Genomic DNA, 14,038 nt, shown 5'->3' with positions numbered 1-14,038 from the left:
GTGTATTAGGGGATAACAACTTTATGCGATTCCCGTTTGTGTGCTTCGCATTCTTATTTCTTCCCTACCTTCTTCCTTCACGTTTTTGTTTGATTCATGTTTTGTGGGGGGTTTTGAGTCAAACCGGTTGTTTGGATATGAACTAGGACGTGAGTTGAACCTTTCGAAGTGTGAAAAGTTGTGTTCTTCACAAGATTTGGAATTCCTATTGTTTGACAAATCTTTGAGGGATGATTTCTTAGGAGTAGCTTCTCTACTATCTTGTGATGCTATGGTTCAAATTTCATAATTTTTGGAGGTCGTTTGATCAAGTTTTGGAATTTTCTTCTCTCCTCACGAAGGCTGATTTTTGAGCTGTAGGAAGTTCCGACACTGTGTAGAAAGTTCTGATGGGTCTGAAGTTTCGATGGGTCGGAAGTTCCAACACAGGATCTGAAGTTCCAATGGGTTAATTGTTGAAAACCAGAAAACCTCTGTCGGGAGTTCCTTGGTACATCCGATAGGTGTCGAAAGTTTCGATACAGGGTCGGAAGTTCCGACAATCCACTTTCGTAAGTTCCGATAAGAGGTCGGAAGTTCCAATACCTGGAAGGTGTTTTGCGTTCTATTTTGCCTTAATCCTTTTAGTTTGCTTCCGATTGCTTCTCGAGAGTCCTACTGTGTCTTTTGGTCATTATCATAGACACCCAGCCAACCAATTGGCTTGTGGATCTCTCATCTTCCGCTTGCTAGGATTTGGGGTTTGATTTTTAGACAAAGGCCTAGGATTTTGAAAGAAATATTTGAGGCTCCCATTCACCCCCCCCCCTCTGGTCGCCTTTTCCGTCCTTCAGTGGCTGTGAGGGGTACGGCGTCTAGAACATTCGAGTTGGCAAGTCTTCAATGGAAGTAGCCTCGAGCAACGGGCCAGTCGTAGTAGTTTCAGCTTGCGGCAGCGTGACATCTTGGAGGGAGCCAATCACGTCCTGCATAAGAGCAGCCACCAAAGTCGTAGCGCCGGGCTGTCCCCTTGGTGCGGGACTCTCCTCCGTCAAATCGATAATGGGCACGGAGACTGGGTCCATAGCTGAGCGGCGCACTCCATCAGCTGCCGGATCAGTACCTGATGAACCAAAGTCTGCATTTGAAGACGCTCTGCACAAGTCAAACTGTAAGCGACAGGAATCAATTAGTCAAAGCAAGATAGCTACTCAACATAATACCAGAGTACTCACCTACTCGACCGACGAGGAATCAAAGGAGGTTTGCCCCCCAATCGTATTGGCAGTATGGTGGGGACTGGCACAATTGCCGGGCCAGGTGGCGGATCTTGGTTCTCAGAACTACCCGTGGGAGTCTCCTGCGCAGCAGGGGGCTGAAGACCACCACCAGTAGCTACATCATCTCTGCCCACGAACATTTTAGGTAGCGTGGCACCGGCAACTGGTTCGGGCATCCTGACCTCTTCGTTGATATCCACCTCTAAAGCTCCGGCCACACCATCAGTAGTCACCCCTATCTCCATGGTCACATGGGATGTAGTCATCTCCGATGCTACGGGCACACTACCAGTGGCCCTCTCTGCCGCAACAGTATCGCCAACGGTCGCTACCTCCATCTCGGTTACATTATGAGTAGCTGCCTCCGTCAAACCAAAAACATCATCAGTGGCCACCTCCACGGTCTCGACTACTTCAATGGTAGCCTGCAAAAAGAAAAAAGAATCAAGATAGGTAGTCATGACTTCACAAGGCAACTACAAATGACCTCGCACCCTGATGCCTTGTCCTTCTGCAAGAGTTATTACCGGTGGGGCCGCACCATCAATGCGAAGATTGTGCCTAGTGCGCCTTTTGGGCACGCCAATTCGCTGTTTCTTTAGCGGCGGCACCAAATCAACATCCCGTGGTGTCTCCACGCACAGGAAGAAGACTTGCTCTGCTTGGAGGCGCGCGGCTGCACAACAAAATTATCCACATCATCAGATTCGGAGCTGCTAAAGGACTCACTTTCTTCGTCCTCCTCTTCTCCTGAGGACTCCCCAGGAAACTGCCCCCAGTGTGTTGGCATTGCAGCTTTCGCATCATCAGCGCCAGGGGGAGGAGGATGCAAAAAATACATGAGTATATTCTCCTGCATAAGGAAAAATAAGTCAGAAACAACAAATTAAACAACACGAGTACTCAAATGATACAGGGCGACGAGTACTCACTTCTCTCGGCTTGTTCCAGTTGTCAAACTCCTTGATTGCTTCACTTGTTTCGGGCATGCCGTTGAATTCCTTGAACATTCGACTCAGCCGCACTGCTACTTCTTCATCAGAGATGTCATCCACCGACATTCTCGATGGGTCATCAAGCCTAGAGTACTCATACCCCCAGGTTTGGCGGAGTTGCAATGGCTATACCCGTCTCTTCAGAAAGCTAGCGGCTACGACTACTCCCGTTAGCCCATTCTTCTTCAACTCAGCAATCTTGTTTAGCAGATCGGGTACTTGCATACTATCAGCAGTAGTCGGCTCGTCGAGCCACCGGCTACTATACTTTGGGCAGTGTCCAGTGATCTTGGGCAAGGATGGCTTGTGATCTTCAACATAAAACCATTTATCTTTCCAGCCACCATGGGACGCAACCAGCTTATACTCCAAATACATATCAGAGTACTGCTCACGGATTTGAATGCCGGCCCTTCCAATGACTTGCATGTTCTCTTGACTTGGCTACGGTTTGAGGTGAAACAACTTGCGGAACAAACTGAAATAGGGCTGGATCGCCAAAAAGGCCTCGCACAAGTGGATGAAAATCAAAATGTGCAAAAATGTTGTTTGGGTTTAGGTGGACAAGTTGAAAAGAGTAGTAATCTAGGAGGCCCAGAAGAAATTAGAAGTTGGGATGGCAAACCCGCGCTCAACAAATTGGGTGAAAGTTACCGTCTCCTTGGAGTGTGCCTCGAACATCCATGAGTTGTTATAGGATGATCTCCAGCCTAAGGTCGCTTTATCTTTCAACAGCTTGGCATCGACCAACTCCTGGATCTCCGCCTCCTTCATCGTCGACCTTTTCCACACCATGGCTTGATTGGGTGGCGCAGTCTGGTTCGTTTCTCCACATTTTGGTGGCGGCAGTTGGGGCTCTTTCCCCTTCCTAGGAGTTTCCCTCTTGGATTCACCTTTACAAGTCTCTCTATTGGAACCCTCCTTGGACCCCTTCTTGGAACCCTCAAGCTTCTTCCCCATCCTGGTCTTCACGAGCCGCTTCACGCGCATACGCTTGGGGACTAAGTGTGGGGAAGCAGCGCAGGCGATTCACGAATGGTGTGCGGCGGCGCTCGAGGAAAAGTTAGGGTTTTTTGAGGAATAGGCTAACATATGCAAATGACAGCGTAAGGGTAGGGGATAACTTTCCCCTATCCCCTATAACTGCGGAGGAGTCTCTACGGCTAATGGGCCGATGTTTTCGCTAATTAGCGGCAATTACGGCCTTATTGGCGCAAGACAGATTTTTTCAAACTGGCAGAAGCTGAAAGGTCATGGTAACAGATTGAAAGACCCTTATACCTCCCGAAACTAGTCATGTAACGGCTCGAGGGCTGCATATACCGTGCCCATCGGGTGAAAATTTCTTTTTCTTCAAGATCAAGACAAAGATGGAACAAATGTAGATTGACCCTTAGCCTGATTCTTCGATTCAACCTAAGGCTCGGGGGCTACTCCATATGGAGTACGATTTTCATCGCACTTCCATATACAGACTTGAAGACTGACTTTCCAGAAACAATGTCAGATGAGGCTAAGAGTACCTTCCAGCCTCATGACAGTACTCAAAGACTAAGTTACAACAGAAGTACTTAAAGAGCACCAGAAACTAGTCGAACCACATCTGCAGAAGTACTTGAGACTGTTGCATTTGACTACAAAGTACTCGGGAGCTTGTCGGGCATACATCCATGGGCCTACCAGAAGGTTCATATGTATCCACATGTGGAGAAGTACACCGAGACGTATCAAGACATGGAGACTGTGATACAGGGTGGCGTGGTCTACATGGAACTCCAGAGGACTAGTCAAGGACAAGGAAACTACTCTTCCTAGTTAGAGTAGTAATCAGTAGTCGAATCCGACTAGTACTGTTGTAAAACAACTACCCTGTAACCCTGCTCCCCCAATATATAAGGGCGGGTAGGGACCTCCTCAAGACAAGTTCAATCCAATACAAAAAATAACATACATGATGTAGGGTATTACGCGATCTAGCAGTCCGAACCTGTCTAAATCGCGTGCCTGCGTACACCATCGAGCTCCTGATTTTGGCGACACCCACCAACCAAAACTCTACCTCGGGTACTCCCTTGGTAGGTTGCTAGGTTTAAACATCGACACCTTTAGCTCCAGCTTGGCTTGGTCTGGTGCCTCCGATTTAACTTTGTCTTGATGGAGGGCTTCTATGGCTACTACCATGTTAACTTCGCTGGGATATGGAGCGTTGGACTAACTGTATCGAACTCTGCTTATCGAGTTGTTCATACGCGAGTTTCGCTAGTTCAACCAACTGTCTAGTGTATTTGTTCTGGGGCATCGCACGGGCGATGAGATCAATAGACGTGATGATATCTAGAGGAGTACGATGGTGACGCATTTGAACTACTTCAAAGGAGTTATCCAGGTTCTAGATTGGTAGATCCGCTGCAAGGTGGCGGTGGCGCTCTGCTCTTACGGTGTTTCTTGCTTGTCGTCAAATTCTTGAAGCTTTGGTCTCTTCTCTGATAACATTGGTAGTGAGCTCATCCTGCGAGACGTCATCTGGGTGACACTCATGTTGTGAGTTTCTGTCCTGTAACTCTTTTTCTTTGTCCTCTTGTCAAGTAAAGATCGCGAAGAGTTCTCGCTTTGGAGAGTAGCTTCCCGAGCTTAAAGTGATGACCTCCATGGTGCTGCCTTCCTCGTAGGTGGGTGACAGAGGAGCTCCCTACTGGTACGGGAGAGTGTCGATGAGGCATGAATCGTCATCCTTGGCAAGAGCAGGTAGCTTCATGTTGGCTAGTAGATGAATCTACCTTGAGGAGTTGATATGATTACCAGGCCCTGTTGCGGACCTGATAAAGGAGTTTCCTCGCTCGGATCCAAGAAGTAGTCGAGATCCTCGATCATATCTGTATCGGATTATAATTTGGACAGGGCCGCCTGATAAACAGTGGTCGCATTGCGGAGTCCGAATGGGAAACGAAGTCATTAAGCTGCAGCAAAGAAGGATCACAAAGGGAGGAATAACAACAAAAGAAAAACCCTGCTCTTCTTCTTTCTCTTTCTTTTCTTTCTTTCTATCTTTCTTTTCTTTCTTTCTATCCTTCTTTTCTTTTTTTTTCTTTCAAGTAGCTGAAATTTTGCAACAAAAGATAACAAGCGACTTACAGCAATTAAATGTTTTCTTGGGAAGGGTGATTCAGTAGCGAAGTCAAACAAGTGGCTGTTTTGCAAAACTAGCAGATGCGCAAATCTCTTGGGTGATTGCAAAGCGCTCAAAAAGAATTTGGGACCAAGGTCAGATCTGTTGGAAACAGCACAAGTTAAGGTTTCGAGGCTATATTTAGAATCAACTTGTTGGATTTCGTTTTTGTAGATGGAAGGATGGATGTGGATGAAACCTCAAAGGAAGTGGTTAGGTTAATGTTGGTAAACAAAACAAAGGAATTTGGAAATCCACTCTGATTCATGGAGAGAAACAAATAAACTCAAATCTACGATGGTGACACAAACGTGACTACAACTTGAAACTCTAAACGACTAGACGCTAAGACCAGCAACTTGACACGACAATGCAACCGTTAATTCAATAAGCCATAACTAAGCAGTAACAGTATCAAGGTCAAAGGGTTTTGGGGATTATGGAGAACTAATCTACTATTTTTCTTGGCTTTTTCTGGACTATAGGAGATTAAAAACAGCAAAGAATTAGAAGTCTCTCACCGATTAACCTTGCTCTGATTACCAATTGATAGGAACCTATTGGGTTGAATCCCGATCTTTCGATGAGAGAAGGTGGATAACTCGATTTGAGGATGGAGACGACGTTCACGGCCTGACTACAACCATCCAAGGATGCTGCGCCTTAGCAACCGATACACCACCTCTAATGGTCGCCGCAATCTTGTGGAGCACGATCAACCAAACCACTAGGTTAATTCCTGCAAGCAATCGAGGAACAAGCAAGAACAAGTAGAACAAGCAACTCAATTGCAAAATATGAAGATAAGAGCCAATCTGAAATCACAAAGTTGGGGTTCTGAATCGAGTAGAACGGATGGTCTAATCGACACATGTGTCTACAAGAAAGTAGCAATGGCAAAACTTTCAACAAAACAAAACCCAATCTATTTGTGGCAGCTCTAATCCTTATTAATACCTAGGAGAACGACCAGGGGGGTGTTGGGGTCGTGCTCCAACCCTAGGACGTGTCCCTAATGGATCCAATTTGATATACGACCCATCAGACCAAAATAAGGCGACGCAGCACCTTTGGACAGAAAACCTCTTTGTACTAATTCGGTTATTGTGGCTGCCTCAGAATAGATATGGACCTGAGTCTAGATCCATATGAAAATAGACTTCATAAGGATTCCAATTAGTACTTGAACTCCCAAAACAGAGTCTGGATGAGGTCGTGGCGGCCGTCGCAAGTTGGCGCAGTGCTGCAGTCCGAATCCAGCCCCAAAATGTGTTGGATTGGATCTCTTTCTTTCCTTGAGCCAAAAATGACGTGGTGGCCTGGTGGAGGACGTTGGGAATACTTGGACTTAGCCTCCAATCAACTTCTTTGGCCCTCCATGCCTTCCATGTATGTTTAACGCTCTTTTTGATCCACGTATGTATTTCTAAAAATGACAATGAACACACATCATGGTGCAGCATCAATTAATCAAATGTATCAAATACAATCATGATAAAGAATTATTTCATCTTTAAATCAAAAGTTGCTAATGTGGTTGTATTTGAGCAGGTGATGTCCTAATCACCAGGAGCCAAAGATGAACGTCGCGCCTACTTCAAACGTGACGATTGGCTTGATGATGACTTGTGCCATCGAGTTCGCCAGTGGATTCTCGGTGAGATCCCCTACCTGGCACACTAGCTGTCGGTGTTTAGACTCGGCAACCTACTGAGGGGGGTGTCTGAGGTAGTGTTTTGGTTCGAAAATATAATGTTTGTTGGAGACTGAAAAAATAGTAAAATACACCGGCAGTCCTTGAACTTATCTTGTGGTGTCATCTGGGTCCCTAAACTCTCAAAATACATTTTCAGGTATCCAAACTTGTCTCATGGTGTCATCTGGGTCCATAAACTCTCAAAGTGCATATTTAGGCCTCCCAAACTTGTCCTCGGGTTTCATCCGAGTCCTTAATCTCTCAAAATACATTTTCAAATCTTAAAACTTGTCAACTGTCGCTGATGGCAATGCTTTCTCCTCGCTTGTTGCCTTCACAACCACCTTATGTTAGTGATCACGCATGTGTTGCTTGGCGCTTGATTGGGTATCTTAAAATGCACTTTGAGACTTTAAGGACTTGGATGACACCCTGAGACAAATTGGAGGACCTAGAAAATGTGTTTTGAGAGTTTATGGACCCAGATAACATCTTAAGACAAGTTTATGGAGCTGAAAATGCATTTTGAAAGTTTCGAGACCTAGATAACACGTCGTGACAGGTTAAGGAACCGCCCTTGTATTTTACTTTTGAAAAAACATGTAGTGATCGCTATAACCAATTAGCGCTGGCGACTAGATGTTACAACAATCGCAGGAAGAATATCAATTGGCTACCCCTTGATTGAATACATAGAAGTGTTTAAAATAGGCTAGCCCTTGATTGAATACATAGAAGTGTTTAATTTTAGTGATGAAGAGAATTTCGTTCACTTTGGCTGAAACTCCTATAGGTCGAACCAAACAAGCTAGCTCAATTCAGCGACTCTATCCATCATCAGTTGCCATGGCGTACCCCCGACGACAATGGCTTACCTGCATACAGCGCCAACCGGAAGCGTCCACCCTCACTGGTTCATGCCGAAGCCCCAACATGCTTAGCTAGGGTTGAAAAAATTGTAGTGTAGGTAAAAAAAGTAAATCGCACCTACCACATAACAACTTGTATGGTTGTATCATTTTGATCCAATAAGTAGCAAAATGTATGAACAGGTGGTTGTATCATTTTGATCCAATAAGTAGCAAAATGTATGAACAGGTGCACGAACTTGTTAGATGTGTGCATATACGGTCAAATGTACGCTATTTTACCGGGTAAAATGAACGGTTTTATGCACATAACCCCATATCTTTGTCCCCTTCTCATTAAAGACTAGTCTTAATCATGCGCACAGCTCATGTTTTTTTTTTAACATCGGCGAATATAAATTAGAAAAGCTGATAAAGTTTGTCAAGCACAGTAATAGAACCATTTAGAATGTTTGTAGTATTTATAGCACCTGTCATGGCATTGTTCGTCTTGACAAAAACTGAGTCAGTCTCGTGCCAAAAACCTGATTAAACAATAATAAGAGGAAACAGAAAGACAAATGATGAGTCCACACACTAAACCTCAACCTTCATTCACGCGGGCACACAATCCAATTCAACAAATGAATGAAGGGCTCAAGCTGCGGCAAAAACAATGGTTGTCTTTCGGCTGCTTTCAAGCTCAAGGTAATGTTCATGGGGGTGTTCAGTCGAGAAAAAGGATACTGGGTTAAGGTGTGTTACTTCCTAATCCTTCTGTCTGCCATAGAAAGCAACAAAACATTAGTCTGTAAGAGATATAAATGCATCATTCCAAGCACCAAGCAACATTGAAGCTAGGTATTGTTTTCTCGAACCACAATAATCTTGTCAGTTTACCGAGAAAAAAGCCATCAGAATCACGTACACACAAATATCAAACTTTAATCTTGCCAATAGCACGAAGGATGGAAAATGCACTCGCACAGTAATAAAAAAAATACTCCTGTTACCATATAAATAATTGTAGATTTTAACCAGTAAACATTTCTCAGATACTTAATCTCTTTTTCAACAGTCCAAAAGCAAGATTTCATACACGTACCCTTGAGACGGCAGCCTATCGCAGACTATATACCAGACATGTACAATTTATATGAGGTGAAAGTACCTTATTAGATGAAAAGGGGATTAAAGATAGAGGTTATATGCATAAAACCATCCACTTCACCTACCATGATGGCAAAATACATCTATGTAGCGTACATTTGACCGTGTGCATGTGCACACATTTGACAAATTCGCGTATATATTCGTACATTTTGCTATGGTGGATGTAATTACTCGATAAAAAATGTACTAGTGTACAGCTCTACCTAACAAGAACGAGGTCTTGTATATCCAATGGTGGTGCAAAACAAGAGCATTAACAAGCCTCCCAGCTTGCGAGTAGCCAGATAAAACATACCATGAATAAAATACTTGAAACCAAGTATACCACTCAAAAAGATTCATTCATGTGACACTATGATTTATATGTACCATCCCAATTGTTACAACAATCAAACTTATGCCTGCATAAGCAGCAACAATAACAACACAGGCTTACAGTAAGCAAGTTACGATAGGCTCTTCCTATCACAATTGATGTCCATGGCTTTCATCATATGGCTCCAATTATCTAGGCTGCTGCATCTTAGGACACCTATCTGCAAAGTGGCCTTTGTCACGGCACCTTAAGCAGGTGACATTACATAGCTTCAATTCACCAGGCTTCTTTTTCTTGGGACATCTAATTGTGTAGTGGTTGCCATTGCAATTTAGGCAGGTGACACCACAATGAACCAATTTTCTAGGTGCCTTCTTCTTGGGACAATTCCTTGCCCAATGGCCTTCATCATGGCAGCTGAAACAGGTGACTACTAGTACTTTTGTTTGCACCACATCCGTCATAGCTTCAGCGTTGGTGTCTTCAGAGGCTGGTATCTTAGTTATTATGGGGCTCACCCAATCACATCGGTCTTGCACAACAGGACTGATGCTTGAGACATTGGGTACCACCATTTCACTAGCCCCCATAGATTGGCATCCATGGTTACAATCATATGGCTCTAATTCTCTAGGTGACTTCTTTTTAGAACAACTATTTGCAGAGTGGCAGTTGTCTTCATGGCAGTCTAAGCAGGTGAATCCTGACGCTGGTGTTAGTGGCTCATCCGTCGTAGTTGCAGGGTTGTTCTTGTCAGCAGCTAGTACATGAGTTTTTATGGGGCTCCCCCCATCACGGTTGACTGGCTCACCAAGGCTGCAGCTTGAGACCTTGGGTGCCATTTCATTATTCCCGTTCAATTGGCATTCACGGCTATCATCATATAGCTCTATTCCGCTGGGTGGATCGAGTCGTGTGACTGTTCTCCCCTCTTTCAGAGTACCTCGGAAGCTTTCTCGACAGTGCTGATTTACTGCAGTGAGTATTGGACTTAAGTGACATTGAGCAGGGACACAATCCTTACCTTCAGAAAGGAAACATGTAATGTTGCTCATAGGGCATCTCCCAAGCAAATGGTTTGTATCACAGCTGGAGCAACTGAGGCCCGTATAAATGAACTTATCACCACAATGCATGGGTCCCTTACTGGCGTAGTGTCCTTTTTCGCCACAACGATGGCAAGCATGGTTCTCAGACACATTCAGTCGGCAGCACCGCAAGTAATAGTGACCAACCTTGTTACAGATAGTGCATATGAGTTTTTCCTCTCGATCCTTCATGGGGCAATCATGAGAATTATGTCCCTTTTCCGAACAGGTCACGCAGAGTTTGTCCTTGGCAGGGCAGCTGACACAGTAAGGAAAGGGTAGCTGTAGCTTAGTTGGATACCTATTTTGTAATAATCCTCCGTTCTCAAATACATGACGTTTAGGGCAAGCAAATTATTTCATGTTTGAACTAAATAGCTTGTACTAAACATCATATATTTATGGATGGAGGTAGTATCTTATTATGGCCATTGAAACACAGGAAACTAAGGAAAGGCTAGCTGTAGCTTAGTTGGATACCTATTTTGTATCTTATTATGGCCATTGGAGGACCAGGAACTTGCTTGTGTTGCTGCCTTCCAATTTCTTTTTATAATGCGAAGCCGAAGCAGACCATCATCTCTCCTGGGCTCCTGTGAAATTGAGAAAGTGAGCGGCTCGATGCTCACAAACTCAGAAAAGCGAGATTGCGGATGGTCTGCATGGGCAGCACCTCCAGAGGCGCTACGGTCAATGATACCTTTTGGAGTTTGAAACATTACCTGCATCAGTTGTATTTTTGTTCCTCAAAACTTATCCAAATTTGGGTGAGTTATTGGTGGAGGCAATCGCTTGTTGACTTTGTTTCTCATATAGGCATTGGTGCTGGAGGATAGCAGTTGAGATTAGTGGTACCACGAATTGTTCTCCACCTGATAGGTTGACCAAACTTGTGAGTAGATGATATGGAAAAACATCAAACGGGTTAGTTGATGACAGCGAAAGACATCAAGGTATTGCACAAATTCAGCTAATCCATATCTGAATAAAATGCCAGGAACACAACGCAATGAATAAAACCAACCCTTCTTGAGACTGCAGAGTACAATGCCAGCAGGTTCACCAGGTGCTTTGCATAAGAGCAGTACGCTTGCTTGTTAAATGATACTTGCCTTGGGGGGTTTTGTCGAGCACAGGCCTAGCCTAATCATAGCACGTCTCGAAGTCACTTAAATCGTAGGTCCCTTACATAGTTTTGAAGTAAGCTGATATGAGAAAAGCTAGTAATGTTTTGAGATTAGAAAGGGAAAGTTACCAGTGGAGCACATTTGGAATGAAGAGAAAGGAACAAATAATTTCTGTCGACATTTCAGACTCTGCCGTTGACTATCATGAGCTCCTGGCTAGTGACACCTTCCTATACCCCTCTAAAAACTCCCCAGTTCCTCTCTTCATCTCCTCCCCTGTCGTAATCTTTAAGCCATCTGCCACCATAAATTGGCATCGACAGTACTTTACTGCCGTGATCCTTGTCGATATGCCAAAACACTTCCAGTTCCATCTACATCAAGATTCAAGAACAATACTAAATCGCCGATCCGGCAGCCACCTTCAAATCCTATTCCCTCGAATGGGTGTGCGAAATGATCTCATGGCCCTGGCACTCGAAAATCGGAGATAGCGTGACAGTACAAACAAATCATGGCCCCTGCGTGATGTGCTTACCTTCTGGGCGTTCGCTGCCGTGTGCCCTGCGTCTCCTCGGGCCTGCCGCCCGGCTGCCGTGCGCGTCGGGTGCGGCTTGTGCCCGTCACCGCCCGCCTACAGCCCCGCGACCCAACCGCATGCCGACGGAGAGAAAAGCAGCCAGGAATGGAGAGGGCTTGAAGTGGGTAGGCGATATGATTAGCGATTTGGGGTTGCAGATGGGGGATTTGGGATTTAGGCTTCCTCTGCAATCTTTTGTGACGGCGTGCACGAGGACGATGCCCGCGCCGCCGAAGAAAGGGAGACAAAGCCAACGCGAGCTGCGAGCACATGGAGTGGGCTGGGCCAGTGGGCGCACACAACAGCGAAATGGGCTAACACGGACCCATGTTACTTCTGGAAAGTATGCATTTGATTTTTTCGAAATTTACAAAACCCCATCAAAAAATTTTGAGTAAATTGCACCCACCATACAACAACTTATCACGTGGGTCCAGATTGATCCAACAACTTGTAAACAATAATTTGATAGTGGTTCAACAACTTTTAAAATGCTCAATTTAGTGCAATAAATTGGTATATTGGTGTATTTGCGGTCCAAATGTTATAACAACCAACACATTTGCTAATGTTGGGTTAGGATATATTCAGGTTGGAACAAATTATGAAAAATTATTTAATCATTGATATTCACATCGCAATGAAAATATATTTGGCCGAGACTAGAACCTTCAGAGTTTAGGAAATTAATATTATATCTTCATTTTAATTATTTTTATACGTTACTTAATTTTGATTGGAAATATTTATTTTTATATTCAATATTGATAATCACCTTTACTATTTTTTATATGTTTGATTATATGTATTTTCGGTCAGCCACTTTTTATTTAGTGTTTAGATGCTTTAAATGGTGTTTAGACGGAATTGAACGGTCTAAACAGTTTTGCACTTTATCACTAAATTATACATAATCATGCTCATAAAAGGTCAAGCATTCCACAAAGTATATATATTTATGCATATAAAAGACCAAGTACATATATTCATGCATGCAACAAACCAAATATAAATAATATCTATGGGAAAACTAAAGTATATATATTTATGGAAGTAAGAATTCAAGTGGAATTGACAGTGTTCACCTAAACAGTGTGTTAAATGACCGTTTAGCATGTATAATGGTATTTAATACCATTTTGTTTAGGTCGTTTAGCCCGTTTAATCCTGTTTTTGACCGTTTAAGTCTATTTGTGTTTAATGGACGGTTTAAGCCTAAACAAAACGGTTAGCCTCCGTTCACTGTTTAGACACCGCTTAAACGACTGTTTAGGCGAACACCGTGTATTTTTCATCTAAAAAATATCAATATGTTAATATATACTAACAATACCTTTAGGCATTTGACTTAAATATATTTTTAAAGCACATGTACTCTCTCCGTCCCAAAAGAATGCAATTCTAGCTATATATCAAACTGTTGTCTAGATATTGCTAGAATTTCATTCTTTTGGGATGGGCATTTGTTCACAAACATAATCAGAATTGAACCCGTTCTGGAATGGTGGGAGTACTTATTTAGAAACGGAAAATAAGGTAAAAGAATGAAACAAATGTACTTCTATAAAGTTGTTGAATACAAGAGCAAAAGTGCAGAAAAAATCTAATGTCACATGATCTCTCTTATTGACTTTACTCTTTCGATAATGCCAATAGAGTAATTCTAAAATTTGTGTCAATTTAAATAATGAACAAAGAACCTATGTACATAGTTGAGAAGCAACAACCTGATCATGATCAACAACTTTTATTGATAAAAACCTAAGAATTATTATTTGGAACAATTCATA

The 14,038-nt window shown here is 43.4% G+C and overlaps 1 long non-coding RNA gene across 3 annotated transcripts; it reads right to left on the bottom strand.

Annotated features, from left to right (window-relative positions):
• Positions 1–9,459: 9,459 nt before the first annotated feature.
• On the bottom strand, positions 9,460–12,500 carry LOC117845483 (uncharacterized). Of its 3 annotated transcripts, none has more exons than XR_011897596.1 (4): positions 12,207–12,500; positions 11,264–12,042; positions 11,022–11,134; positions 9,460–10,800 (listed from the first exon to the last, which is right to left on the bottom strand). It is a non-coding gene; the product is annotated as an uncharacterized lncRNA (long non-coding RNA). The 3 variants fall into 3 exon arrangements; XR_011897597.1 differs by lacking the exon at positions 12,207–12,500 and having other exon boundaries at positions 11,264–11,413; positions 11,566–12,200; XR_011897595.1 differs by lacking the exon at positions 12,207–12,500 and having other exon boundaries at positions 11,264–12,200.
• Between the last annotated feature and the right edge of the window lie 1,538 nt (positions 12,501–14,038).

The sequence above is a fragment of the Setaria viridis genome, chromosome 2, assembly GCF_005286985.2.
Source record: "Setaria viridis chromosome 2, Setaria_viridis_v4.0, whole genome shotgun sequence".
Taxonomy (NCBI): domain Eukaryota; kingdom Viridiplantae; phylum Streptophyta; class Magnoliopsida; order Poales; family Poaceae; genus Setaria; species Setaria viridis.
The sequence above is the reverse complement of the archived record's forward strand: the minus strand, read 5'-3'. Positions and strand labels throughout refer to the sequence as shown.